The sequence below is a fragment of the Rissa tridactyla genome, chromosome 4, assembly GCF_028500815.1.
Source record: "Rissa tridactyla isolate bRisTri1 chromosome 4, bRisTri1.patW.cur.20221130, whole genome shotgun sequence".
NCBI lineage: Eukaryota > Metazoa > Chordata > Aves > Charadriiformes > Laridae > Rissa > Rissa tridactyla.
Window position 1 is genome coordinate 7,031,507 of NC_071469.1, and position 27,873 is coordinate 7,059,379.

Genomic DNA, 27,873 nt, shown 5'->3' on the forward strand with positions numbered 1-27,873 from the left:
GTGAGCGTGGCCGTTTGGGCTGTACAGAGGTGGATTTTTATTGCCTACCTGCTCAAGGGAAAAAAATACCTGGTTAGCACAGAGAATTGGATTCTCTTCTACAAAGAGAGTGAGCTGAGGAGCTGCATGAGCAGAAAGTGCTGATCCAAAATAATGGATTTGGAACAATCATATTCTAAAAAAAAAAAAAAAAAAAAAGCTTGAAATCCTGTGATCCTATGTCGGTTATCATTTACCCCTTCTAACCTGTAGTGCAGTGGAAGATGGTCCCTCTCTACTGTGTGGCTGCAGTTTCCCAGGGACCAAAGTCATCCTCGCAGCTCCTCCACAGGGCCACGCCAGCCACCCGGCATGCGGGGCAGCAGCCTGGCTTTGCTCCTTCAACTCCGTTTTATTTTGTAGAGGGAAAAATAGCATATAGGAAAGTCATTTGCTACTTCTGACCTGGACAGGCTGGAGAATTGGGCAGGGAGAAACCTTATGAAATTCAAGAAGGGCAAGTGTAGGGTGCTGCACCTGGGGAGGAGTAACCCCATGCACCAGGACAGGTTGGGGACTGACCTGCTGGAGAGCAGCTCAGCTGAGAGAGACCTGGAAGTCCTGGTGGACAACAGGATGACCATGAGCCAGCAATGTGCCCTTGTGTCCAAGAAGGCCAATGGCATCCTGGGCTGCATCAAGAAGAGTGTGGCCAGCAGGTGGAGGGAGGTCATCTTCCCCCTCTACTCTGCCTTGGTGAGGCCGCCCCTGGAGTACTGTGTCCAGTTCTGGGCTCCCTGGTTCAAGAGGGACAGGGAACTGCTGGGGAGGGTGCAGCAAAGGGCTACCAAGATGATTAGGGGACTGGAACACCTCTCTGATGAAGAAAGGCTGAGGGATTTGGGTCTCTTCAGTCTGGAAAAAAGACGGCTGAGGGGGGATCTTATCAATACTTATAAATACTTAAAGGGTGGGTGTCAGGAGGATGGGGCCAGGCTCTTTTCAGTGGTGCCCGGGGACAGGACAAGAGGTAACGGGCAAAACTTGAGCATAGGAAGTTCCACCTCAACATGAGGAGGAACTTCTTTCCTTTGAGGGTGGCAGAGCCCTGGCACAGGCTGCCCAGAGAGGTGGTGGAGTCTCCGTCTCTGGAGACATTCAAACCCCACCTGGACACGTTCCTGTGCCACCTGCTCTGGGTGATCCTGCTCTGGCAGGGGGTTGGACTGGATGATCTCCAGAGGTCCCTTCCAACCCTATGATTCTATGATTCTCTACGCAGGGCGATGATTCATTTTCCAGGAATGGCATGGATATCGTGTAGAAAGTTTTATCCAAATATCAGTGAAAATAAATGATCAGATATTGCCGTCAAGACCATAAGCTTGGTGGCCCATGCAATAGGTCCACGGTAGGAGCTGGGTGGAGGTGTTGAGACGGCTGGTGCTGACCTGGTTGCAAAGGAGAATGAGTCAGAAAGGCTGCTGGTGTGGACTCTTGGTGTGGTCACCAAGGAGATAAGACTGTCCTTTAGATTATCTCTATTTTCCACTTAGACACTGTGGCAAATACTCCTTGAAAGGTGGGACTGGGGAACTTCCCATCCAGTTTTAGAGCGCTCCCCAGTTATCACATTGGGATGCTTTTACCTGTGACACGTCTCGTACTTGCTCCATTCTGATGTCCGACTGCTGCTGCAAGCCTCTGTGTTTTGGAGAACACTTCCAGAATCAGACTCCCTTTTTTTCCCCCTTCCCCTCCGCCCCCCCTGGTTTTGCCAATGGAAGTGTTTGTGTGTGAGAAAGGGAGCATACAGGAGGGTGAGCATGGCCAAGAGAAGGGAAGGAGATGGAGCGAGGGAAAGCAGGGCAAGGCTGTGCTGGGGAGATTCCTCCTGCATTGGCTATTTCAGATTCTTGCAGGGAAGAGCAGAGTATTAACAATATTAGGAAACATAACGTATTTGGCTTACAGGTAGAACTAGCTTTGCCAACTAAGGCTGTTAAGTTGGGTTTTCATTTCATTAACTGAACAAGTTAGTAAAACTTGCAGGCTGACAGAAGGATGAGCCGTGATCCCAGAATATCTCATCAGCAGACAGCAGTCAAGGACCGAACGAAATAGCAGCGTTACGTTCCAGCTTGCTTTAAAATGAGGATAAGGTACGGCACAAGTAAGGCACCTTATATGCTGATCAAAAAGCACTTCAGGAAGAACGTAGCAGCTGGGAAGGAAAGAGGGAGCTGAGATCTCCCTGCAGGTGATTTAAGGATAAAGAAGCACAGAGCGCACTTTACAAAGGATGGAGAAGTAATGTGTGCTTCAATATTTCTGTGCCATTAAACGCTCCAGAAATCAAAGTCATCCGTGTTGGTCTTCAGTTGTTAATAAGTAGTAGAAATACTGCCTCCACCCTGCACGAAGCATTTGAAAACAGTTTCCCAGCAAGCGCAGGGATAGAAAGATGATGTGTACTTAACGGGATGTTAACTTAATGGTCCATGCGGGAGGCCTGCGCTGTTCCTGGGCTGCTTTAATGAGCATCCCTGCTTACAATAAAGCTGAGGATCGCAACCCTTCGCTTACCCGCTTGTTACCCTACTAAAGGGGAAGGGGAAACTCGGGCACGCCCTGGGGAACGAAGCTGTTTAACGCTAATTTGGCCTGGCGTCTTTCCCCAGATTTTCACGCACTCCAATGAATTCGTCTTATAAAAAGTACCTTTTCCCACATCATAGAAAACCCAAATAAAAGGAAGACCTTTTTCTAGTAGCACTTGCGGGTCAATCGTCTTTAAAAATTCTTTTTTATTTATTTGGTGTATCACTTTCACTTTTCTTTCTTAATATACTTCAAAGGGATCTCTCCATCCTATTTTGCTTGTATAATTTCACACTTATGTATTCAAATCCTTATCTCAATGTAGATTACAGTGCAATATTACCTCACTGCAAAAAGCTTTTGTGTATTTTTCTGCAAAGGGAATAGCTTCTCTTGAACGGTGTAACTACCCGAATACTGCATATTGTCATTGTACTCCCCAAATTACAAGTCATTCTTCTTTTTACTTCCTTTTTTTTTGTTTCTTAGCTTAAAATAAATTTAAAAAATTAAAATAATAAAATATTAAGAGCTGGTCATAGTTAAAATAATCCAGCTAAATAAATAAATAAATACATATATAATTGCTTGTGATGTTGCAACGTAATTGCTTGCGACGGGGTAACGGTTTTAAACTGAAAGAGGGGAGATCTAGATTAGACATTAGGAAGAAATTCTTTCCTGTGAGGGTGGTGAGCCCCTGGCCCAGGTTGCCCAGAGAAGCTGTGGCTGCCCCATCCCTGGAGGGGTTCAAGGCCAGGCTGGATGGGGCCTTGAGTGACCTGGTCTGGTGGGAGGTGTCCCTGCCCAGGGCAGGGGGGTTGGAACTGGATGATCTTTAAGGTCCCTTCCAACCCGAACCATTCTATGATTCTGTGACTATACCATACATTTATTTCTCTTGAAAGAATCGGGTGGAAGAGCTGGTCTGCCCTACTCTTGCCTCTCATGTTTGTGGTGGGGCACGGGGTAAGAAGGAAAGGATCCAGGCCGTGGCTTTTTTGTAGTTCTTTGCCCTGATGGACCTTCTTTCCTGTCTTGCATTTGAGCACCTAAAGCTCTTACTGCTTTGCTGAAATCTCTTATTTAATTTAAATTCAGGTGCATGAGCTTTTGTACAGACCTTTACTTGGGCTATCTTTAAGGCTGTAGAAAGCTTCTCTTCGTAACCTTCCCTGAAGGGGCAGAAGGCAGAGAGAGGGGGGGAAAACTTCCGGAGGGTACCAAGAAATAATATGACAAAAAGCGAGCATTGGGAATTGGAGGAAATGTATTTGGCTTAATGGAAAACAGACTTTGCCCCTCGACAGTGGATAGTAGGGGAGTTCATGTGCGGTGCCACGTTAGCCTGTTTTTGTAAGAGCCGAGGGTGAGCTCCGCTCCTCATGTGAAGCCGGACGTGTGATGTGCTGCCACAGTAATTGCTTGAAATCAGGCAAAGGGACGTCATAACAGCATGAATAGCTGTAAAAAAGTCTCTGGAATTTGCTTATGTGAACAATTACTCCTACATCTGTTTGTTCTTTTTGATAAATTGCTTTTTGTGTGCTGTTGACTCTAGTATAGCAGGGACGCTTTTATTTTACTTGGTTTGGCAAACGAGAGCTGTAACTCGGGGATAACTTAAGGAAACGCGTGCCCTGCTTATCTGGGGGCAGAGGGTGCAGAGGGGGGAAGCAGATTGCATTTTGGCAGCAAGTTCAAGGGAGAGTCTCTAGACAGGTCTCACGAGGAGCCCAGCTCGCAGCAGGACCGGGTGGTCATATAATCATAGAATCGCCCAGGTTGGAAGGGACCATTCAGATCGTCTAGTCATCATCCTAACTCTGACACAACCCACCACTAAACCATATCTCTAAGCACTGTGTCTGCCTGTCTTTTAAATACCTCCAGGGATGGTGCCTCAACCGCTTCCCTGGGCAGCCTGTTCCAATGCTTAGTAACCCTTTCAGTGTAAAAATTTTTCCAAATATCCAGCCTAAACCTCCCCTAGTGCAACTTGAGGCCGTTTCCTCTTGTCTTGTCGCCTGTTACTTGGGAGAAGAGACCGACCCCCGCCTTGCTACCGCCTCCTTTCAGGTAGCTGTAGAGAGAGTAGTAGAGAGTCTGGGCAGGATGAGCCAGAGCAATATCTTGGGGTTGCCCCAACTATCATGAACCACAGTGGAGGAAACAAAACCTCAGCTAGAGGCATACATCAGTGTCCCTTTTTATTTCCTTTAAAAGTATATAAAGAACAGCTCCAGAATAATAACAGAAGTGAGCATCTTCCTGATGCTCAAGAGAAGCGTTTGCAGGGTCGGCGCTCGCCCAGCCTGTGGGCACCGGTGCGTGGTTTGGGCTGGGATTCCCAAATCCCAGCAGTGGGGGTTTGGGCTGGGATCACATGCTACATGAAAAATCCTGATTTAAATTAGAGCCAGTTACAGCAAAAATTAGGGCTGCATTCTGGATTGGCTGAGCTGCTGCTCCCTTCCCTTCTTGATGCCTGCTGAAGCTTTTCTCTCACGGGGAATGGAAAAAGGAGATAAATCGTGTTGATGCCTCGGTGGCAGCTTAAATCACAGAGGTTTTGCTTCACCATTTATTGGCAATAAATTTCTTGTATGCTGGCAAACATCCCAAATATCATATTGCGTGTGACTGGGTCTGTGTCTTATTATATAAAATGTAACTGGCTACCTGGTTCTCCTCCCGTCTTGTGCCTCCCTGTGGGCACATATATATGTATAAAAACTATATATGTATGTTTGTGAATTAGAGGGGCCGCGGAGCTTTGGTGGGTGTTTCTTCTCCCATTCATCATGTTAGTTTTATTTTGGATATTATTTTTTTCTCTCGTATCGCGAAATACCTTGGGGTGGTTCTCAGTGTAAGCTGCGGGGAGTTGAATGTTATTTTTATTCAGTCGGAGTCATTTGTTCATTTGAAAACTTGACTCCGAGTACACATGTTGAACGGTTTTGGAAAGCTAACCCCTGAAGTTAAGCAGGGAAAAGAAAAATATTATGATAGTAGAATGCGGTTTAGGAATGGTAGTAAATTAGACATTGAAATTAAGGACATTGGAAATAAACTTAAGTTCAGCAATAAATTCAGGATCTAGATGTTTGCTATATAAGAATGCCCACAGTGGAAAAGCTGCGGTTTTAAATGCCGAATATATTGTTCAGGAGAGATGAGTTTTTTTTCTTCACGTGACACACGGAGCATTTTAAACACACCCATTAAGAAGAAAAACTTCTCCTTTATTTTATGTAAACAAAACCAGGACATCTCTCTGTTGCGTCTTTGCTCTATGGTGCTTTGATGGACAAGCCACTGAAAAATTAGAAGTGAAATAAATCTTGCCTGTCAACTGCGGGCTTGAGAACAGATCAATTGCTTTGCTTCTATTTTATGTTCCTCTTCAATCTGTGACAGGGTAGCTGAAAAATTCAGGGTAAGTGGCTTGCTGTCAGGAGTCTGATAACTTCACAGCCAAAGAATTTTGGATGTAGGGATGACAGGAATTGTTTTTTCAGCCTTCTGGTTTTTGCAGCTCATCTCGCGGCTTCTCCCTCTTGTACATATCGCACCCAGTACAAAGTAGCAGTACGCAGAATTTTTTTGGATAATCTGTTTAATCCTGTCGTTTGGGTTTTTCCCTGCTTGTTTCATAGTCTGGTTGTTTGGGGATTTTTTGCTTTGTTTTTTTTATTAACATGTTTTATTTTTGGTGCTGTTTTGCCCTGTAACATCTGTGGAACAGTAACTCTCTATTGCTTTCTGTTTGGAAGAGTGAAGGGAAAAACAGAAGAGAGGCAGCTGTCTTTTTTGGTTTTATTTTTCGAGTCGGGTTTGTCTGCGGGCGAAGTCTTGGAAACAGGATTTCCGATCCGATGCCTCACTCCTGCCGACTGGCTGCGTGGCTCTGGATTATTAATTCGGGCTTTTATCTTCCTTTTCCACGGGAAAATAAAAAAGACCAGATGCTAAACTTGAGATGTAGGAAAAGGCATGACTAGTCAGCCTTTTAGCAGGTAGCCAAAGGTTACTGCATCTAGTGGTGCTGCAGGGGGAGACACTTTCCGATGGGTCCAGATCTTACTCTCAATGCAAAAATACCTGTGTCGCCGTATCCCTACTCCTTTTCTCAGCTCCATCAGTGGATTTCGACAGGCGTTTGGAGTTACAACCTAAATACTCTTTACCGGCTGTAAATCTTTGATTTTTTTAACTGTAGGACAAGCTGTAGGACACTTTGTTCTCGAAGTGTTATCTAATCTGGTAATTTAATTATGCTAATACAAGTGAGCACTCGCGGAAGCGCTGTTCCTCTCAACGACCGCAGCGCGTGTTAAACATTTCTGAATTCATTTTGCAATGTCCATAGTTCCTTATCATTTTTCTCCAGAAGGCCTGGGGACCAGGCACAGCTCCAGAAGACAGAAAACAGCTGATAACTGACGTCTCTGGGGGAGAAACGAGATAGGAATAGTCTGGAAATGATAATACAGAAATTGGAACATAGCTGTATTGAAAGGCTTGGGCTAATACTGGTTTTAAAGAAGCGGCTGGAATGAATCAGTGTTTTCACTTCGGGACTATGAGTGAAATTTCTAAGACAGGGTTTGATCTCCTTTTATATTGACCCGATGGAGACTTAGGCGGTGCGATTAAGCATCTTGCTTACAACTGAGTGGCAGTAAGAAAGACTATCACTCTTGCACTTTGCGTTCATATTTACCTCCCGACTTTCTCAGCAGTTGGCTAATTTAGAAGAACGGACATAAGGACTGTATATAATTTATTGCGTACAGACCTTTATAATTGGGCTAAAACATCTATATCGACGCCATTTTGCTGTTTGTGTTCCAGTGACGATTGCTTCTGGGCGTTGCGTGGCTGCAGCTCAAAAGCAACCCAGAGTACGAAAAGACACCGTGCCGCTGAGCAGCATCTGTGAAAGGCGAGCCATGGTTCATGTGTCGAGCTGCATTTTTGGTGTAACGGCATGGTTTGATTCTGAAGGTGAACGTCCTACGTTAGCAATCATTTGGTGGCATGAATTAGAAGTTTTAATTAATCTGTTTCCCAGATCGAGGCAAGTAATTGCCAGTTGCGTGGAAATGAGAAGCCCATTTTAACAGTCTTGATGTAACGAATGAGTTGGTACCCGCTCAAGTGCATGCATATCTTTTGTTCTTCATTTGTGCTTAATTTATGTGAATGTTAACGGCATTTAGATGTGTAGCCGTTGGAAAATGTATTCCAAATACTTAACCTCTTGCAACTTGCACCGTTGTGGTTTGAGTTTTTCCCTCTCCCGGTCACTTTTCTCCTAAACACGGCTTGATTTTTGTTTTGCTTTATCCAAAGACTTACATGGAATCTCAGCTGCAGTTAAACCTTAAGGAAAAATATCTGTCATCTTTAGCATTTATGGGCTACAACAGCAGTTTTGCAGTACAGGAACAAAGCGTGTAAGGAATATTAGAGCCTTAGGAAGGGGCTACTCTGTGTGTGTGTGCCTGCATGCTAGGTGAGCAGCCTGCATAAATTTATCTGGTACGTGTTGGTAATATTTACTGTGTTGGTACGCCACATAAGTCAGCTTATGTATATAGCCTGCAGTGGACCCGTAGTGCTCGGTAGCTGCTGTTGTACACACGAGATTTCTTTTGTCTTGCTTAGGGTTTTTTTTCTTCTTCGTGTTTGTTGCGTGAAAGGAGCAAAGCGGTTTTGGCAGAAGATAAACCCCCTTGCGTTCTAACACTCCTCACCGAGGTGGGAGGCTAGGGGCAGCTAGGTTTAAATTCTGAGTGATGCCCAATTCACCACTATCAGTCCAGTCACGTTTAATATGTATTAAATTATTATGATTTGGATACACCAATAGTGGCCGGCACCTTCAGTCTAGTCGTGCTCCTGAACTAGCACGGCCACTCTCGAGTCTTTGGTCGCGTTCAGTGAGAAACCGAAATGACTAGCTACTTAAACAGTGCAGTTTATTTAAACAACAGATATACAGGTTCTTAGGTGATAAATACACTGTTTGCAAAGCACGTGCAAATAAAGATATTGTTAAGTATACAAAACGTGCAACAAAGTTATAAACGATACAGCCTGGCTATATATGTAGGAGAGAGATTCTCTAGAGAAATTTCTAAGTTTCCCGAGGAAGCACCTCAGTATAATTGAAGTCTTACCCAAAGGCGTCCCTATGGGGGGGAAGAAAGGCTCAGCCCGTCGACTGATCCTGGAAGTCAGTGATGGAGTTCTCCTCGACTTGTTCGCGATGGTGTCTTCCCTAATATCCCCCCTCTCTTGGGCTATTTTTATACTATTTTTTATCTTCAAGGTGACTTTAGTCATAAATACCTTTATTATGATTGGTGTAAAATTCTCTCACTTCATATTTAAAGGTATAGTTTACGAAAAATTCAGGGCGCAGACTGAAGGAGGAGTGGTTGCACCTTGGAGGCGGGTAGCCTTCGGGATGGAGGTGTGTTTTGGTATTATAATGACATTATAATGAGCAAAGTTCGCACAAAGGACAGCATTTCATCAAAATCTGACGAAATATTGGCTCAGGGTAGCGAGTAGGCAGCTTATCTGTTTCATAGTACCATCTCGTTCCTGTATCTGCTATACGTCATAAGGCAAGGCCACGGAATGGTCACATTCCGTCCCGTACCTCATGTAGCTTCGCAAACAACCTTGTGCAGGGAACCGCAGATGTTGCATTCTTTGCGTGCCAGCTGCGGCTGTATTCTACCTCAGAAGCCTCTTGATTTTATACCTTTCCTTAATGTGTGAACAATGCTGTATTTTTGGCCATTTTAGTAATTATCCCACAGTGTTTCGCTACAAGGCCATGACATCCTGAAGGATTACACTGCAGAGTCATTGCTCCAAGGTGAAGTTTGGGAGGAACCAACCCATGATCTTGGGAAGAAAGCTGGGGCGGGGGGCAGAGGAATGTTTGCTCTTGGCTCTTACAGCCTCATGACAAAGTGGAGGGAATAGACCAGAAACCAGAAGCCTTGGTTTGTGGTGCACCTCTTTAAAACTGTGTAAGCGGGTTGTGGTGGCTGAATTCCCATATTCCTTCCAGTTTTCATTAGATGAGAGAACCGCTCCAGCTCATATTTTACTGTCTAGTATCTGCTCCCCTTTTATTTCTCTTCCATAGCAGTACAGTCAGACTCTCTTCCTCCTCCTAAATCAGAGCCCACACTCGCTCTGAATGTAAGACAAGACTTCCCCTTCCTACACTGAAGATGCCTGTTACTTAAATAGCAACATTAAATCTAGGAAAAAATATACTTTTTAGTTTCATAGATTAAAGTGACTCCTCTTCTTTTGGACAACCCAAGTATTTTTCTGTACTATTAATTGACATACGGCTGGGTGACCCTGTGGTTTGGGGGTTTGGGTTGGTTTTTGGGGAGTGGGAAGAGGAGTAGTTGTTTTTAAGAATCAATACTCAGTTGCATCAGGAGGATTAGGGAAGAGGAGGCTCTCTCACTTGCTCCTTCAAACTGAGTGTGTACAGTCCTTGATGCTTTTAAATACTTCAGGCTTTAGACAGCCTTGAAAAATGTGCAACTAGCTGCAAAAAGTGTTATTGTGATAGGACCTTCCAGAAATTCAGAGTCACAGGGTGAATGTTATACATAAAGGAGTGGAGATGAAGGGTCAGTTCATCTGAGCTGAGCGAAATATAAACCTTTATGGAAGGTGACAAAGACTGTGACATGGAGGACTAAAATCATTGCCTTAAAATAACAGGTCTTCACTTCCATTTCTTCTGTTGATGAAACTCAAAACTCATTCCCATAGTTGCCTGGCACATTCAGTCTCTCTCTTTATTTTCAGTAAGATTACCTTCAAGGTACAATATTTTATAAGTGATGCTTTGGCAGGGACTCAGCCTCCAAAAGTCTTCATTTCTTGTTTTATCCGACTCCCACATGAGTGGAAATGGAGAAAAAAAAATGACAGCAAGTAAGGAGAGGGTTGCACTTACGTTAGACTGAATGTACCCAGCTCAGCTGCTAAGGAGGACTTGGGTGGACGGAGGGTCCCTTCTACCACAAAAGCCTTAAATTTAGGTCAGCCCTATGTGTGCATACACACACACACAAGGATAATGACATGTCTGGTTTCGTAATTCTCTGGTGCTGTGTTCATCAAGGTCTGGCATTTTATTTCTTTTTTTAAACTTGTGCAAAACATAGGAGGCACAGATGATGGGTTGTTCAGCTCATAGAATCATAGAATCATTTAGGTTGGAAAAGACCCATCAAAATTCAACAGGTATTTCCTTCTACTTGGAAGTTAATCAGTGGGTTACTAAATTTTTCTTACTTCGTTTAATGAATAAGTAAATAAAGAAATAAATTCAGGTTTAGAACAACATTAAATGTTAAAATATAATTTCATTGCCACATATTTCATATACAGGTACTAACAATTATCTCATAAATAAAAGGGTCGTCTGGGGACGTATTCCGTTTTTTTTTTATGCAACCAACAGAGAGTTGGGAATCTGCAGCTGAACTCTGAAAGCAGAACAGATTAAATACAACAGTAATCACTAAAATTAAGTACCTATGGGGCAGTACATTTACCACCTATGAGGTAGTAAATGACATTGAGCGTGTTTATTAGTACTTATGATATTAGGAACATTACAGCCTAAACACCGATATATCAGAGACATTCCCGGGTTAGGGAGATAAGAGGTAGGTAGGAGTACCGGGCTTCTGGCACCATAAAAAGGGCAGAGGTGAGTGGATCTGTACAGACACATACCAGTCTGGTATCTGTCTCTGTATCAGCATAAGATTAGTTCACTGATAGCTCAGGAGGCAAGAATGGTCTCCAAAATGATAATTTAATAGAAAATACTAAACTCAAAACCATATCAAGTTTTGATATCGGTTCTTCTGTTGTTTGGAATAACTCAGGGCCGGGATATGTCGCATAGCAAATTAATATTAAGTATTAAGGAAATAGCCCTTTCTTATTTTTTAAAGGTTCTCAATCTACTTGACACTTAATATAATTCTACTGGTGTCTGGCACGCCAGCAACCCAATGCATTTTTTGCTCTCCAGCATCTCAGTGCCCTAACCCCTAGCTTTTACATGTGTGCCAACTATCTCAGTAGGATCAGTTCCGTGCAAATAAAGTTGTCAAAGACTTTTCAAGACTTTGTCTGGAGTTATTTGAATATAAAACATTTAACATAGAGAAGCCAAAATTAATTTAGGTTTTGGTAAGCAATAATCAGAATTTTGTCCAAGAATGGAATGTAGGAAGCTGCCCTAATATTAAAGGCATTCCGAAGACAACTTTAAGGTAAAACGTACTTTTGATGCTCAGTGAAAGATTTTATGTGGCTATTTCTGTTCTGTATGAAGTTTCCTGACAGTGGGCAGCCGATGGCCCACACTGCACCTCTTCATTGCCTTGGTGGGACTGAAATCGGAATCTGTCAGGAGATTGCTCTCCTTGTGGAGAATCAGCTGCCTGGATTTGCCACGTGATGACGTGAAACAAAAGGAAAAATATTTCCTAAGACGATCTTAAGAAATGTTTTGAGGGGGAAAAAATTACATATATTTATCTTCTATAACATCTCAATTTGGGAAAACTGGGAACGTATCATCCTCAAGATACCTCAAAATGAGATAGTGCTGCCCAATCTCATAAATTCTGAATTCTTCGCAGTTCTAGTTCACACTCTGCTTTCATTTAAGTCCTGTGTAAATCAGTAGGAAACATTTTGAAAACAATGCAATGGCTTTTTAATTCCACAGACTAGTGCGCACACTATTCTACTCGGTGCCACAATAAATGTCAGGATACATTATTTTGATTCATACACAATGGCATTTTAATTAATTGCACAGTCCTCGATACATAAGAAACTATAAATTTAGTGTTTCTCCCAATTTTTACTGAATGAATTGCCAAAAAGCCAGTGGCATTCACCACAGGAGCAAGCTGACAGTGGTGGTTACCATGCTTTGGGGATGATTTTGCAGCTGAAATAAAGTCATACGAATGCACACTTCTCTCATGCTCAAACATATCACATCTGCTATTTATTAATTCTTGGTATTTTTCATAGACTACTGCAGTATGATTTAATCCTTCAGTGGATGAAACTCCTGGTATAAAATCTCATTCTGATGAGGAAAATCCATGCATCAAACCATAATATGAAGAATATCCTACAACTTATGATGTTGTCTTTATTCTCTTACTGCTTCATCATGTCTCCTCTTTCTCCTACTTGTCTCCGCTCATCTTTTTTTGCCTTTGCAAAAGTTGTAAATTCTCTAGGGAAAAGGACTCATATTATTTCCCACAGCGGCAGGGCTTCAGTCCTGACTATAATTTTACAGTTATATTCAAGTACAATCTTAGTTTTAAGTACTGGGTCTAAACAGAAGAAAAAAAAAACAACAAAAAAAATTCCACCGCAAAACCAACAACAAAAAAGCCAAAATACGCACCCCATCAAAACACCCTTAAAGGTCAGTTTGATGCATGGAATGGAAGCATTCAATCACTAGTGAAAATAGCAGAAAACAAATATGCCCAGTAAAGAAGAATGGCCACATTTATCTCCCGCAACACTTGGCAACTGCACAGAGCCAACGGGTGGAAGGAAACCAGCACCTGTAGAAATGTAAGGAGATCCTACAGCAGAGAACAAAGGAAGACATGCAGTAATTCGTAGAATTATAGAATGTGTTGGGTTGGAAGGGACCTTTAAAGGTCATCTAGTCCAACCCCCCTGCAGTAAGCAAAGACGTCTTTAACTAGGTCAGGTTGCTCAGAGCCTCATCCAACCTGGCCTTGAATGTCTCCAGGGGTGGGGCCTCCACCACCTCTCTGGGCAACCTGGGCTAGTGTCTCACCACCCTATCATAAAGAACTTCTTCCCAACGTCTACACTGCCCTTGAAAACAGCCCCTCCCCAAAATTGAGAGGGAGTAAGTGTGAAGGTGGTCTCAGAAGTGAGTATAATTCAGGGTTTTTAAGACTGAAAAGTACTTTAAAAACTGCCGATGAGTTCAAAACTGCTTATGAACATGACCAGCTCTGGCAGAGTCAATATGCTGAATTCGTTAGAGCTCCACCTAGTTCTACCTACTTTGCATCTATCACTTCTGTCTTATTGTTGTTTCTTGCCTGTTCATTTTAAGAAAAACCAGTAAATCCCACTGAAATCCATTGTAGTCTTTATGTGGACACAAGAAGGTCTGTGGTCCCATCTCAGCATGCCTCAGAAAGAAACGGTATCCTAAATTATTAAAGCAATCTGCAAGTCTGATTTAATCCAAGTGTTACTGTTCAGTCTATACTTTTCATATCAGCAATGAAATGAATGTGTCATTGGCCATTTTCAGAAGAAGGAAACTAGGGCCTCCAGTGTCCATTGCTCAGATTTCACACAAAACCCCTTGAAATTCTTTCTCTAGTAACTCAGTAGTGTCCTTGATCCCCCAAAACTATTTCCATACGGGCCCCCTTGCGATGGTGAACGTGCATATGTCACTTTTGTGAATACGTATCACTTGCGTGAAGCCCTTTGTAAGGCAAAACAGAAGGTGGACCAAGGCAAGAACAGATCCCTGAGGGGCTGTGCTTAAAATCCCATTCAGGGTAGAGTATGGAAAAAAAGACTGTTTGGGTGCTTATAAGATTAACAGGGTCTTGGTCGTGTTTTTTCTTTTGGGAGGTTAATAAGTTTTAGGGCAATGTCACTATAAAAGGAACAGTTGTGACCTGTACTTTATGAAACTACTTGCTGTGCCTTTCACTGTCATTATTTTAAATCACTGCTGTTTCTTTCAAACTCTGAGTGTTACAGACGGTGTGGTCAGGGTCATCATAAATAACTAAAGCTGGAAAGTGTGTATGTGTAAGATGCGCAGGCAGGTTGCAAAACGTTGCTTGGTGAGCACTTGGTGGTTTACAATTAAAAAAAAAAGGGGCGGGGGGGAGGGCAGAGGGACAAAATGGAAATACTTTGTTATACGCCACTGCAGACAATACCTGGTGTTGATGTAGTTGTAAAGCATGTCGTCTCCTGAGAAATCTTCAGGGAAAGCTTTTGAAAAACGTCCGTGTGGAGGTACAGCAAGCCTCAGGATCTCTGTTAATACGCATCTCTCCAAACCGATTCCAGATACAAAGTCATTGCCCAGGGAAGCAACCTGGATGAGCTGATTGTGTCGGTCAAGTTTCAAGTGAAGAGCATGTGTCCACGTGACAGGTCTGTCTCGTTAACAACTGGCAGGGACACGGAAAACACAGAGCAGTTAATCACAGGCACGTCCCACGTTACTGCTGAAGGTCGTCAGTATGATCTGTGGTCTTATTGCTCTGGAAAAATATGAGATGTAGAAAACACTTCAAGAGAAATTTTGCTGGGCTGATGTCTTCCCTGAGTGATCAGACAGCTGTTGGTGTGCCAGATATGTAAAATTTGAAAATACCATACTTTTACTAGAGTATCCTTTATTCTGCAGGCCACAGGACATTTGTCGCTCCGGGATTCATGCTCTTTAAAAGTTGCAAGATGCCAAACTCTGATAGATATGAATGATGAAATCTGCTATTTTTTAATGTCTTTGGCCAAGGTACCTAAAACTCACCATTAGAGTTTGATCGTTTAGATGTCAGAATTGGAATCCTCCCTTGCAGCCGGCTTACTGAAATGGTTTCATCATTTTAATTATTAACACGAAAATGGGGCTAAAAGAAATAGAAGCTGACTCTTTTACTAGTTCCATGTAGACACACGTAATATAAAAAGATGTCTTCCCGTGCTGGTCTAAACAGTTCATAATTCTTGCTTTTTCCAAATGCAGTCCTAGCTATAACACTTCTTGCATGTGAACTGCTTGACTGAAAGAAGTCCAAACCTAATCTTCGTGTTTGTTGTTTTGATTTTTTTTTTTTTTCCTAATTTCATGTGAAAGGTAACATACTGCAAATGTTAGGCTCAAAATCGTAAGAAAGAATGCATTGCTCTTCAACTGCCAAGGTGCTCATGCAGATCTATTTCATTAAATTTTGTATGGAGAATGGCTGTCATCTTAAGATCCCATCCAGCTCAAACACGATGCACTCACACACAGGAAATCTGACTGGGTGGTCATAGCTGTTTGTGATGGTCTGTTATTTATATATTTATCTTCTTCTTCACAATATTTAAACTGTTTCTATTATGGCTGTAGCAAGGAATTTGCGAATCTTAGCAAACGTTGAATGCAGCTATGCCTCAATCCTTCCAGTTTCTGCCCCAGAAACTAGGAGTCTCGCAAATACATGGAATGTCTCGAGGAGCTCGGGACCAGGCTGAAGCCTTCTCTTTGACCCACACCCACAAATCATGCCACAGAAAACGGGAGCTTTCCCTCGTGCTGTGAGGAAAATGCTCAGCCCCTTGCAGCGCTGCGCCGTAACGCGCAGGAGTCATTCTTCGCGCCCCAGATGGTCCTGGCTGCGTGTGTCGTCTGCAGGTACAGGAACATAAATTCATTTTTCTGTCCTCTGTTCTAACAACTCCTGGGGCAGACAAAATAACCCAGCAGGAAATAAGACACCATGCTGAAAAATTGTCTGCCTTTTACAGTCCCCTGTCTGGAAAATAAATCAGGTAGGAAGAAAAACAGTAAATCAGGAACGGTGGGGACTTTAAAAAATGAAGTTAATGTTAATTTAGTTAGGAGAGGAGACTACAGAAATTATTTTTCCTCCTCCATTAATTTTTTCTGCAGTCTGTTAAATGACTTTTTTCAACTCCCATCCTTCCACTCCTCATCTGGAAAGAAAAAAAAAAACAAACCAACCAAAAAAAGGGTAAAAAATATTACCACAGAGCTGGGAGATCTTAGCATAAGGGATCGCATAACCTGTTTTTCCAATTACGTGAAACCCTTGTGTGTGTGTGCTGGTGCAGATACGTGTGTGTGCCGTAGGTTTAGAGGCAGTTCACTTTTTCAGCACTCCAGCCATTTGTGTTACTGGTGTTTTCAATCTGTCCAAGTCCAGCGGATGAGAGCTGGAAACGCGGTTTGTTCCTGCACACCGGGGCTTTGATTCTCCTGCTGCAGTAGACAAGTAAATCCTATTAAAGTTGATGGAGATTTATTGATGTCTTGTTGGGAGGGAAATTTGGGTTCCTACTTGTCATATGGGTCTTAAAGAAGGGTTGAAGTTTGGACTTCATGTGCAAGGATGGCTACGGGAATTATTTTAGTTTCCTTGTGTACAAAACGTAAACTTTGTTATAGTAGTCCGAATTCTTGTTTGTTCAAAAGCTTGTTGAACGGCCCCTTCTTACCGCTGCCCCGTTAAAGCAGCCTGGGTAAAGCCTTTGTTTCCTTTTAAAGGAGAAGATGGACCAACGTGCTCTGTTGTCTCAAGAGGGGCTGGAAATGTCACCTGGTGCTTTGCGACGCAGATTTGTTTAATCTAAATTACTGTTGCAGCTTAGAAGCAATGCTGTCCTGGGTTAAAAGCAATATGTTTATAAAGAAGGTTCATAACATATTTATGAAATTGGTGCTGTCAAAATGGATCAGCCAGGAGATAATTTTACCCTGTAGCCATATCACTCAACTAGTTTATCTTTCTGGTCCAAGTTTTACTAAATCTGAAGCAATAAACTGAATTATTTTATTTTTTTTGTCCTCCTCCAAAGTAATAATAACAGAGCCTATGAGGCGTAATAAGACTTTGTGCTTTTAATGGCTTCCAAGCCCCTGATCTCATTTCAGGAGTGATTTTTGCTGGCCTTCCCCTGGGGAACACTGGGGCATCCACAGCCACACGCTTCTCGGAAGCACAAAGCACTGTCCCCGCTCACCGGGGCCAGCAGAATCTCAAATTAATAACTTTCACCAGTTAAACTGGTTTGAAGTCTCCTAAAGAAGAATGTGGTAATTCACAGCATTTTAAATAAGTAAATAAATTTGAGCAGTGGCAGTTTAATTAAAACTTGGGATGTTGCATTCACTGCAAAAACATCTCGTGCCAATGAGAAATGCTCCTGTTTAGCAGCAGCTCCCGTGTCTGCCTGGAGAACAGGATAGCCTCAAAACAAAATCAGGGGAGGGACAAATCTTGGTTAATCAGCAAGTTTGCAAGCATGATTATCATGGGCTTTGAAAGGACATGGAGAAGGAAAAATTTGGAGGTAATGAAAACCAACAAACCTTCCCAGTTCATATGAGGTTTCAGGACATTGAGATGGCTAAAAATGTGGTACTAATATTTCAATAATTGCTGGGGAGTGGAGGGCCAGTTTGAAACACTTCAAACCATCAATTTAACATCTGTATCTTATAAAAAGCATGGAAATAATACTTAGGGCAAATCAAAAGAGTACATATGTTGTAGTAATAGTGTAGCAGAAGACAAATGTTCCTTAAGAAAGAAAAGTTTAGTGATGTTCTTTTTGTTTGGTTGGGTTTTTTTTAATTGGTACGCGCACTGTGATATAAAAGTGTTGTAATTATTATTGTGTTTCAAAACGAGCCCAGTAAGATTTCAGCATGAGAGACTTTCTGCAGTGTGAACAACAGATTAGGGAGAGAGTGACATAGAACTAAACCACAGCTGTCTCTCGTTCCAGCCTAGGTGGTGACATCCCCATTCTCTCTTAGTCCTTTAGTCATTAACGGCGAGATTGCTGTGAGTATTAGTTCAGATGAGAAAGCAGATTGTAATGAGAATCTGCTGTGATCGTTCTGTACTCTCAATTTTAAATATGAACAAGTTCTACACTTATACTCTGCTTGGTTTTAGCTTGTTTTTAAACAACAGAATAAGTGTAGACACAAACATTTGCTTGTAGCTAGTTTAGCATTGTAAGAGTTGTGGTTTGTGCTATCAAAACTAATTACATGAACTAAATGGGAAACACATCTGCTTCATCATCCCACAGCCCCTGCCATACATCAAGAAACTGTGAGTTGCTGTGAATATTCTCATGCCACCGGCTTTATCCAAATCCCTCTCCAAACCACAGCAGCAGAAGTACAAGTACAGCACGGCTTAGAAAATTATGACAGCTTGAAGGTCCGCAAACAGCCTCTGAGTAAATGCACGACACTTGTGGAGACTGACTGCGAAATACTGTACCCCTCTGTCTTTTGTGAGAGTTCTGGTGTATCGCAGGGAGAGCTGGACCTGCAATGTTTGTTGCTCTAACAAGAAAAGAGGGTTGGCCAAAGCAGTGTCACTAGGTGTCACTAGCGCTGACCTGCTGAAGGAAGCTGGGGAGGTGGTTGCTTTCCTTTCCCAGTCCACCTTTTCTCTCTCCTATCCATTTTTGCCGATGCATGGATATCTGGTTTTCACCATCCTTCTGTGGGGCCTCAACTACAGAGGGCCTTTGTCTCCTGCGAGGTCTTTCAGAGTTATTACCAAACACGATTTTAATAAATCACTTTTCTTGCCTTAGCAGACGTGGATGATAGAGCCTCCGTGGCGCAATACTCTAAACATGTGTGTAGTACTCCTACAAGCTTGTTCGCAGCCCGTCCAGATTTCAGTTCTATGTATAGTGCCTTGGATCTAGAGCAAGGGAATACTGTTGGGGCTTGGGCAACATTTGGTCCTAATTAGAAAATAATTCAAACTGTATTTAAATGCTTACTTGGAGTATCTCCCTGCTTGGAGATTCCATGCTGGCAGTTGCATGAGGTATCTAAATTGTAGAATCATGGAAATAGTGTATTCTTATTGCAAACTGGCTCATTTTATTGTAAACTGGCTAAAACCCAGAATACACTGGCTACGAGATGAACTTGTTCAAAATGGAAAGATATTTCTAGTTAACTTTTTATGGAGATTCACTTTCAATTTCCAAGATTTTTTTTTTCTAAAATTTGTTCTGTCCTTCAGCTGTTGTTGTTCACTGACTGTTTCTTGCTGACCACAGCCATTCACAAATATGACTTTAGACAGTGTTTCTTTCTTGATCATTACCAGACTTCGTCTCTGTTTTGGAGCTGACTTCTGTTCAGGCTGATATCTCAGTTTGTATCAGATATTTCCCTGGACCTAGAAGTGGGTCTAAATTGACTATGACAAAGCTTGGGCTCTAAAATCTTTCATCCACAAAACAGTCTGTGCTCCTGTATGCTTCTCTCCTTGTGAACTCTAAGGACTTCAGAAATGCAGTCTAGTCGTCTTTGATCACAGAATCACAGAATCTTCATGGTTGGAAAGGACCTTTGAGATCATCGAGTCCAACCAAACAACCTACAATCTCTGCCCTTCAGAGCATGCCCTGAAGTGCCAAATCCAGATGTTTCTTAAACACCTCTAGGGATGGTGACTCAACCCCCTCCCTGGGCAGGCTGTTCCAGTGCCTGACCACTCTTTCAGTAAAGTAATTCTTCCTAATATCTAACCTAAACCTCCCCTGCCGCAACTTCAGACCATTTCCTTTGGTCCTGTCATTATTCACCTGGGAGAAGAGGCCAACACCCACCTCTCTCCAGCCTCCTTTCAGGGAGTTGTAGAGGGCAATGAGGTCTCCCCTCAGCCTCCTCTTCTCCAAGCTAAACATGCCCAGCTCCCTCAGCCTCTCCTCATATGACCTGGTCTCCAGACCCCTCACCAGCCTGGTAGCTCTCCTGTGGACACGCTCCAGCACCTCAATGTCCCTCTTGTACAGAGGGGCCCAGAACTGGACACAGCACTCGAGGTGAGGCCTCACCAGTGCCGAGTACAGAGGCACCATCACTTCCCTGCTCCTGCTGGCCACGCTGTTCCTGATACAAGCCAGAATGCTGTTGGCCTTCTTGGCCACCTGGGCACACTGCTGGCTCATGTGAAGCTGGCCGTCCACCAGCACCCCCAGGTCCTTTTCTGCTGGGCAGCTTTCCAGCCACTCTTCCCCAAGCCTGTAGTGTTGCTGGGGGTTGTTGTGACCGAAATGCAGGACCTGGCACTTGGCCTTATTAAACCTCATACAGTTGGCCTTGGCCCATCGATCCAGCCTGTCCAGGTCCCTCTGTAGAGCCTTCCTACCCTCAAGCAGATCAACACTCCCACCTAGTTTGGTGTCATCTGCAAACTTACTGAGGGTGCACTCAATCCCCTCATCCAGATCATCGATAAAGATATTAAACAAAACTGGCCCCAAAACTGAGCCCTGAGGGACACCACTGGTGACCGGCCACCAAGAGGATTTCACCCCATTAATCACAACTCTCTGGGCACGGCCATCCAGCCACTTTTTAACCCAGCGAGGAGTACACTTGTCTATGCCATGATTCGCCAGCTTCTCCAGGAGAATGCTATGGGAGACGGTGCCAAAGGCCTTACCAAAGTCCAGATAGACAACGTCCACAGCCTTCCCCGCATCCAGAAGGTGGGTCACATGGTCATAGAAAGAGATCAGGTTGGTTAAGCAGGACCTCCCCTTCCTAAACCCATGCTGGCTGGCCCTGATCCCTTGGCTGCCCTGCACTTGCCGTGAGAGCTCACTCAAGATGATCTTCTCTATGACCTTTCCTGGTACCGAGGTCAGGCTGACAGGCCTGTAGTTCCCCGGATCCTCCTTCCGACCCTTCTTGTAGATGGGCGTCACATTAGCCACCCTCCAGTCATCTGGTACCTGCCCTGTAGACCAGGATTGTTGATAAATGATGCTTCTACCAAAATATTACTGGAGGGACTGTTTTCCTGACTGATGTGATACATTGCTGGTAAGACCAAGAGGATGCCATCAGCTATTTTATGCCAAGTACCTGTCTCTACTGCTTCAGGCCCAGCCTGTGTCTCTGTTGTTGACTGCTTTGTTTTGCCAAAAGGATAGGAAGATGCTATTTCCTACATAGGGCTGAAATGTCTTACAGGAACTTGCAAGGCAACCTTTGGCCATTAGAGTCCATGAGCAGCCATCTCTCTTGTGACAGTTAAAAAAAGGAAGAAAAAAAAATTAACCGTGGGCAGGCAGATGGTGTGTTGTGATCATGAATTTTCTGGCTGTTGCCTCTGAATGTTCTGGCTGTTGCCTTGTGTTCTCCCATGTATTCCTTGCATTAACCTCTTGCCTTGTTCCTAGACAGTAAGAAATGTGACATGGGACACACTATTCGTTACTTATGTGCTCAGTGTGCAGCATTATAAGGCTGGAGCCTGTAGGGCTTGTTAAGATATAATAATGGTAATCTGCTTTGGCTGAACTGAAAGTAAGAGAATACAACATCTATTCAGACACATAATGAAAATGGAGGAGTTGAGTTCTCCATCGAGCGGGAAGAACTACAGAAATTATATATATGTTTATGTATGTTAAAGAATCACAGAATTGTAGGGTTGGAAGGGCCCTCTGGAGATCATCCAGTCCAAGCCCCTGCCAGAGCAGGGTCACCCAGAGCAGGTTGCACAGGAACGCGTCCAGGCGGGTTTGGAGTGTCTCCAGAGATGGAGACTCCACCACCTCTCTGGGCAGCCTGTGCCAGGGCTCTGCCACCCTCAAAGGAAAGAAGTTCCTCCTCATGTTGAGGTGAACTTCCTATGCTCAAGTTTGTGCCCGTTACCTCTTGTCCTGTCCCCGGGCACCACTGAAAAGAGCCTGGCCCCATCCTCCTGACACCCACTCCTTAAATATTTATAAGTGTTGATAAGGTCCCCCCTCAGCCGTCTTTTTTCCAGACTGAAGAGACCCAAATCCCTCAGCCTTTCTTCATCAGAGAGGTGTTCCAGTCCCCTAATCATCTTGGTAGCCCTTTGCTGCACCCTCCCCAGCAGTTCCCTGTCCTTCTTGAACCGGGGAGTCCAGAACTGGACACGGTACTCCAGGGGCGGCCTCACCAAGGCAGAGTAGAGGGGGAGGATGACCTCCCTCCACCTGCTGGCCACACTCTTCTTGATGCAGCCCAGGATGCCATTGGCCTTCTTGGCCACAAGGGCACATTGCTGGCTCATGGTCATCCTGTTGTCCACCAGGACTTCCAGGTCTCTCTCAGCTGAGCTGCTCTCCAGCAGGTCAGCCCCCAACCTGTCCTGGTGCATGGGGTTATTCCTCCCCAGGTGCAGCACCCTGCACTTACCCTTCTTGAATTTCATAAGGTTTCTCCCCGCCCAATTCTCCAGCCTGTCCAGGTCTCTCTGTATGGCAGCACAGCCTTCTGCTGTGTCAGCCACCCCTCCCAGCTAAGCTGTATGTCAGAAAGAAAAACAGAAAGTGATCTAAAATGACCTTACTGTGTGTAAGAAAGAATTCGATAAAAATGTTGGGGTTTGATACTGCAAATATCTAATCGTTGACGTTAAACGCTTGGCTTTAAATGGAAAATGAGCAAGGGCAAATATTTTTAATCTAACACTAAAGCGGGTGATCCTGACTTGTGATTCTGTCAAAAACAGTACGCAAAGTCAAATACCAAAATGTTCATCTCTGTATCTATAGATATACTTACATGTAGCACGTTGAAGGTTATATCCTGGGCACCTTAACCAGTTGCCAGGTCGTAGCACGAGAACTGAATTCATTTCAGTGACTAACTAAAACTGAATGCAGCTGGCAGATTCCTCAAAACAGCAGCAAGCGTTAGCCGGCAGCAAGGAGGAGGCACAATTTATCCCAGCTAAGCGTTTATTGTAGGAATTACAATTAGTTTTCTCTTCTCCGATGCAAACTCATACAGCCTTTGACAGAGCTAATGGGAAGACATTTCTTTTGAACGTTGTCAGATGGAGCTCTTCCCAGCATGTCTGAGCAGTGATTTCCCCGAAGTAAACAAAAGAAACCCAATTTTGGGATGTGAAACCTTTTAGATTGATGGTGGTGTTTGAAAATTAAGTTGGGGCGTTGCGGGGGAATGTCCCCTGTGCCCTTCCACTTCCCACTGCAGTGACAGCTGCTTTGGCAATGAAAAACCTGGGGGTCTGGTTTCCAGGCAAATGAGACGTTGATGACTAAAGTAATCTGGAAGTATACAGAGAGTTTATAATAAGGAATATAGTGAGGAACATACTCGTAATGTTGAAGAAATTGCCTAATGGTAGAGAATCCGTATCAGTTGGACAGATTTCTGGCACTTTGCTGGAGTTCTGCAATTAGTCTTGAGAACACTCTTAAAGCATTTTTTTGGAAATACGATCATAACTAGCACAAGTTAGTGATGGATTTTGTCTGGAGGGGTCTCGTTCACGGAGGCAGGTTGCCTTAGTAGTTTTGCGCTGATGGTCTGCATGAGAGCTGACTCAAAGATTCTTGGTGCTGGAGATGACATCTGAATTTCTTGCTATCGGGTCAAGTTAAATAAGAGACTGTGACAGCAGCCACGTGTGCTGTATGTACCGTGCCGGAGCGCTGTGTACATGCCTGCAGTGGCAGGGATGCAGATGGGCTGTCAGAGCAGCAGGTGCTGTCAGACGGGGAGATGTCCACCTCCGAGCAGGACAACCTGTGGCTGTTGCTGCTGCCCTAGACTTGGACCCTTCCCGCTCCCCTGGGGATGCGAAGGGCACAGCACACGTGGGAGGAGAGGAGGGGGGGGAAGAGGGAGAGGGCCGGTGGGTGGCCATGGAGGAGAAAGCAGCAGCATCCCCCTTTCCTAGCACTGTCCCCGAGCCCCAGCTCCTTGCTTTAGGAGGTGCCTCCATGCCCTCCTATCCAGAGATCTCTGTGGCTTTCCCATCCCTGGAGATGTGTCATTTCAGTCAGGATTTGGGCCCACACATGAGAAAATAAGGAATGTTTCTCGTCTATTTCTCTGCTTGGTGCTGGTCTTTAGATAAATTAGGCTTCTAATCACCTGTCAAGTCGGCGTATGTATTTATGATAAACTGTCATAGGCAGCTGTCTCTTGTGCTGTAGTATGTTCCACTTCCTTGGAAAAAAATGTAAAAATAAAATAAATTTGAAAAAACCGAACCCCAACTAACCAAAAAAACCCCCAGCTGCCTCAATAAACTGTATAACAGCTCTCAGTCCAGGGAACGGCTGCTCCAAGGTCTGGCGTGTTTTGCTTGTATAGTTATTCACTTCAGAAGCGACGGGTAATGCGAATATTGAACCTGAACAGGCAGGGGTGATAGGGAAATGCTTGTAGTGCCACCTCCCTCATTATTCAGCTCACAGTAGATATTTTAGATGCTCATTTGTCCTGGACTGTGGGAGTTTTTGTTGTCTTTTAATCTCATAACCTCTCAGTCTGATGTTCCTGGCTCAGAGCACCCTGTCCTGATGCTCCTCTCGCAGTCTAGCAAACCAGCAGCCAGCTCCGCTATTTTTCATCTGTGAAATGGAATAAACAATTTGATCTGCAGAAATATTTTTCATTTCTAGTTTCAAAGCCACAGATTTTTCCCAAGACGATAAGAAGCTCAGCGGGTTCGGCACATCATTAGGGGTTTGTCAAATGCTTCTTAGGGTTCAAAAATTGGTTGCAGTGCTACGTTGGGAAGTAAAGACAGCATGCTCTGTGTTCTTTTACTCCATTTCTGCTGTACAAAGGATTTTATAGAATATGTACTTTTATTTAAGCGCCTGCCTGTAACACTGTAATGGCAACCACTGAGTTGATGGTTGAATTCAAGACTTAGCCTTCTGGCTGCAGTCCTCTGAAGGAGGGAACAGCATTACCCACAGTTCACTGGAGCTGATCTTAAAGCAGAATTTCTTCCCAGTGAGGTCAAAATATTAAAAAATTTTCTGGAATAAAAAATTCAAAATAGTTTTAAGGCTGACTGTACCGCGGCTGTTTTTGTGGACGCTGTTTGCTCTGGCATTTTTCCACTCTTGCAATACCTGCTGTCTGCCAGTAGATTTTGCTTGTCTCTGGCCCTTCAGGAGACGCCCCAGTTGGCTGGGTGGTTTCAGCCATACCTAGGTTTCGGTAGATATCTCATTCCTTACCCCCAGGGAGCTTCTGAGCAGTTATCTAGAAACAAACATATGGTTTTATTAGTAAATATGACACAACATTAGAGAGGACAAGCAAGTAAATAAGTCCTAAATAAAAACAAGTAAATAAAAGTTTAAACAAATGAACCCCCCCACTGATATTCTATGTGTCGGTATCTAAAGGCAGGCCCCAACATAGCACTCTACCAGATCTAGCGAGACTGATGACAGTCGCTAATCTCTGCTTGTGTCATGGCTACGTTCATCACTATGTCACCCTAAGCTACAACCTGTTAATTAAACCCAATCTGAGAGAAAATCGAGTACCTCCAGGTATATGTTTGCAAGTAGGTCAGGAAGAGACTTTATGATCTTGATATGAAGGATCTTAAATTTTTGTCCAGGTGGTATTAAACCACCAAACTCGATGGATGACACAGTTCTTGCAGAAGCGCACACCTTGCAGAACTGGATCTTGAGTCAAAGCCAGGTCCTACATGTGCACACGTGTACAGCTTCCATGGAGTGGAGGTTAACATTTTTCCAATGTACCTGTTTAAATTATGAGGTGACTTTCCATTTTCAGATTGATCAGGCCACAAGTTAGTTTTGGTTTAGTGCAAAGGAGTGGAATATTAGGTCCTTAACAGCGAAGTCATTTGAAATGAACTGTTGGTGACACCTACCCTGCGCTCACAGAAACGTGAGTGTACATTTAATTTCCACATCTGTGAAAGGCCCATAAACCCTTTTGAAAGATTTGTTAGGCAGTTTCCAGTATAGAACAGCGGATTTTTCTCTTGTGATCTTCAAACTTCTGTAATTTAACTGTGTGTACGTAACCTCTAAAATGTGTTGTATGTAAACATACAGCTCACACACACTTTGCAGTTTTCTGGCAAACTCAGAAATGCTTTGGTCTACGTAGTCGGTTTTAGTTCTAATTTCTTGAATAATTTTATTTCCTACTGATCCATCCAGGAGGTTCTGTTAAGCCGTTCTTTCCTCAGCTTGTACGATGCGACGTACACATCCTCTCACCCAGCAGGGCTGCTTGGACACCGGTTCAGAGCAGCCAAGAAACAGCTGGAGGGGGCAAGTGGAAGCATGTGATTTTGCTCATGTTTATCTTGGCATTTTAGAGCAGTCTGAGCTTTTCCAGACTTGAGTATTCATTAATACCAAAGAGAGGAAATAAGTCAATTATGTTAAAATAAAATAGAGTATTAATGCAGAAATAAATATTTTTGGCTGACTGTAAGTTTAGCATAGCTGGGAGACTTGCATGGGTTGAACAGAAGACCATTAACAGAAAGTAGATGAAGTTTTTAGTTTAGGGGTAACACTGACTGGAGGGGAATTTCTACACATCATACTATCTACCGAGTCTTTGAAAGTGAAACATAGCTAGAATAAGATGTTACTTCACGTCTAAATTCTTACCCTTTCGGTTTGCTACTGCCATCTTGTTAGGAAAAGTTTCAAAAAATACATCCATGAAAAAATATTTGCAAAAAAATTAGACCTGCAGATGTTTCTCTCTCCCTCCCTCCACCACAGGCCAAGATGTTCTCTGTTTCTTGTTCATGGTCAGTCGGCGTGGATGAGCCGTAGGAATGTGTTCAGAAGGAACATACAGCCTTGAGTATCCTATGGAAAAAACTTCTTCCGTCACGGTGTTGGCAGGAAAGTGGCTTTGACCAAATGCTGCCCCTGACAGCGGTTCCCACATGGCCCCTTCTTACTCCATCATCTCTGCTTCTGACGGGGAAGGTTGGAGAGAATGGGACAAGTCAGTTCAACCTCAGGCGGGATGGGGCCCTCCAAGGAGGGGTTTTCTGAACTCTGAATTTCTGCATGGGAAGGTCTATAATTACTGATCTTCATGTGGAAAGTGCAGATGAGCTACCCCGACCTGTGTGTGGCCACCATGCCTGCCCCATTCAGATCTGGACCCGCTTGTAGAGTGTCCCTCAGCTTTGCATCTCAGCCCTTTGCCGTACCTCTCTGGTTCCTGACAGCTGCCTACTTCAGTGGTGCCAGAGCATGTCCTAGAGGCTATTCATTCCTTAGCTAGGGGAAAGCTGCTGCGTGAGGTTGTAATGCCAGCAGAATGTGCCAGCCTCTGGGTGATAGCTGCTTGCTGTGGACCAAGGTGTCTGCACCTGGGGAGGGGCAGCGGAGACATCCCTTCTGGGGACGTAAATCCCATTTTTGGTACAGTGATCGAATTTGGCAGCCCAGCCGCTGCCAGTTACGCTACGGGGCTTTCAGGTGTGTTAGGATGCTCGCTGGAGTAACACTGCTGAGTTTAAACCATATTTAACCCCGGAGCAGCCTGGCGTTCAGGGCTAATGTGGGATTTGGCACAGGCCCAGAGGGATGACAAATCTTCATGACGAC